Source organism: Mercurialis annua, linkage group LG4, assembly GCF_937616625.2.
Source record: "Mercurialis annua linkage group LG4, ddMerAnnu1.2, whole genome shotgun sequence".
Lineage (NCBI taxonomy): Eukaryota > Viridiplantae > Streptophyta > Magnoliopsida > Malpighiales > Euphorbiaceae > Mercurialis > Mercurialis annua.
In genome coordinates, this window is record NC_065573.1 from 6,309,840 (window position 1) to 6,312,487 (window position 2,648).

A 2,648-nucleotide genomic window follows, 5' to 3' on the forward strand; every position below is an offset into this window, starting at 1 on the left:
CTGAAGATCCACAATTGAAACGAATTATGGATGAGATTCATCTGGATGGGAATTCTGAGTTTATTCTGGCGGATGGAGTTCTCAGGTACGGTTCTCGGCTGTGTGTTCCGGATTCAGATGGTTGAGAGACCAGATTCTGGAGAAAGCGCACAAGTCAGCTTACAGTGTTCATCCGGGTTCTACCAAGATGTACCATGATCTCAAGGGTACGTACTGGTGGAGCGGAATGAAAAAGGATGTTGCAGAGTTTGTGTCTAAGTGTTTGACTTGCCAACAAGTAAAGTTAGAGCATCACAGACCGTTTGGATATCTGCAACCGCTACCTATTCCAGAGTGGAAATGGGAGCGGATCGCTATGGATTTTGTTGTTGGTTTGCCACGTACCCGACAGGGTTATGATTCGATTTGGGTGATAGTTGACCGTTTGACCAAGTCTGCTCACTTCTTACCGATCAAGGTTACTTACCAGGCTTCGAAGTTGGCACAGTTGTACATCGATCGGATTGTGAGTCTCCATGGTGTACCAGTGTCGATAGTTTCGGATAGAGGTTCAGTTTTCACCTCTCGGTTTTGGAAGGCGATGCAGGAATCTATGGGTACGAGATTGGATTTCAGTACTGCTTTTCATCCTCAGACTGACGGTCAGTCTGAGAGGACTATTCAGACTTTGGAGGACATACTCGGGATGTGTTTTCTGGATTTTCAGGATAGCTGGGATACTCATTTGCCTTTGATTGAGTTTTCCTACAACAACAGTTACCACGCTAGTATCGAGATGGCACCTTATGAGGCCTTGTACGAGCGCAAGTGTCGATCTCCTATCTGTTGGGAGGAGGTTGGCGAGCGCAAGCTCTCGGGAGCAGAGATTATCCAGATTACATCAGAGAAGGTACCATTGATCAAGCGGAGATTGGAGACAGCATTTAGTCGGCATAAGAGTTATGCTGATCCGAAGAGAAAAGACATGGAGTTTCGGGTTGGAGATTTCGTGTTTCTTCGGGTTTCGCCTATGAAGGGCGTTGTGCGTTTCGGTGTTAAGGGGAAGTTAGCACCGAGGTATGTTGGTCCATATGAAATCATTGAGCGTATTGGAGCAGTGGCGTACAAGTTAGCGTTGCCACCAGATATGTCGTTGGTTCACCCAGTGTTTCACATTTCCATGTTGAGGAAGTGTATTTCTGATCCTTCTCACGTGATAGTACCGCAGAGTGTTGAGATTGACCATGAGCTATCTTACGAGGAGCAGCCTGTAGAGATTGTTGATACGCAGGTTCGTAAGTTACGGAGTAAGGAGATTCCGATGGTCAAGGTTCTTTGGCGGAACCATTCTGTTGAGGAGTGCACTTGGGAGACCGAGTCGGATATGCGGAGTCGCTATCCTTTTCTTTTTTCTTGAGGTACGAAAATTATTTGCTATGTGAAATTTTTGTGAGTTTTACTTGTGTTGTGTTATTTTAAGTGTAATGTGTTAATTGTGATTAAATTCGAGGACGAATTTTTAATAAGTTGGGGAGAATGTAATATCCCGTAAAATTTTAAAGTTTAAATTACGAGTTCCGGTAACATTCTAATTGTTGTTCGTAATTAAATTTTTTTATGTGTTGATTCGGAAATGGTTTAATTAAAGTCCGGGTTTTAAAAAAATAATTATTTTAAAAAAAAAAAGGTTTCGGGTCGGGTTCGGTCCAACCAGAATCGGTTGGACCAGGTCTCGGTTGGACCAGGTCTCGTTGAACCGAGACCTGGTCTCGTACGAGATGTGCAGGTCTCGTACGAGACCTGCTGCGGAATTTCAGGGGGCAGTTTTGCCCCCTGATTTCTCTCGATCTATCCGCGTTTTAAAAATGCTTTCTAAACCAAATATCTTCACCACACATCATTCTAGCCCTAGCCGCTTTCCTCATTCAATTTCGCTGAGAATCCTTTCCGAAATCATCAACCAAAGTTTGTCAAAAATCTTCGGTAAGTTGATTAATATTTCAGTTTTGATCAATAAACGACGCCTCCGTTCATAACTGATATCTCACTCGTTTCAGATCCAAATCCAGTTCCGAAACGTTCCAGTCGAAGAAGACTCACGTACCTACAAGTCCCAATTTTCGTTTCGTAAAACGGTACGCTATATTTCTCGTATCAATCGCCGCCGTTTTACCGTTTTTAGGAAATTCTGTTTTTGCTATTAAATCGACCTCTTGGGATTTTAATTCGTTTGGCAGCCGTTCGGAGGTCGAAATCAATTCCGTTTGTTTCCCGTGAAAGTAGACTCACGTATCTATGTTTCTACACTTTTCGTTCGTCAAACGCTACGTAAACGAACCCGTAATAGTCGACGCCGCTTCACCGTTTTGTTTTGTTTTAAACTGTGATTTAGTAACTTTTGTTACTGCCGAAATCAACCCATCATTCTTAGGCTTGCCTTTTGATATCTTAATAATATTAATCAATGGATTATTGGTTTGTTAAGTGTTAGATTTCTGTTTGTGTATTGAGGTTTTGGTTTTGTATATTTCTTCATTGCTCTTTGTTGCGGCCATAAGTTCTTGATTTTGTAAAGCTTGCTCTATGGTTTTCGGGTTTGTTAATGTGTTTTTGGATGAGTTTGATTTGGTTTCGTTTAACTTGATTGAGAATCATTATGGATTGATAAG

The 2,648-nt window shown here is 42.1% G+C and overlaps 1 long non-coding RNA gene across 1 annotated transcript; it reads left to right on the top strand.

Annotated features, from left to right (window-relative positions):
* Window positions 1-1,882: 1,882 nt before the first annotated feature.
* LOC126679087 (uncharacterized) lies at window positions 1,883-2,303 on the top strand. Its single transcript, XR_007640798.2, has 3 exons — window positions 1,883-1,962; window positions 2,037-2,114; window positions 2,217-2,303. It is a non-coding gene; the product is annotated as an uncharacterized LOC126679087 (long non-coding RNA).
* Window positions 2,304-2,648: the final 345 nt, after the last annotated feature.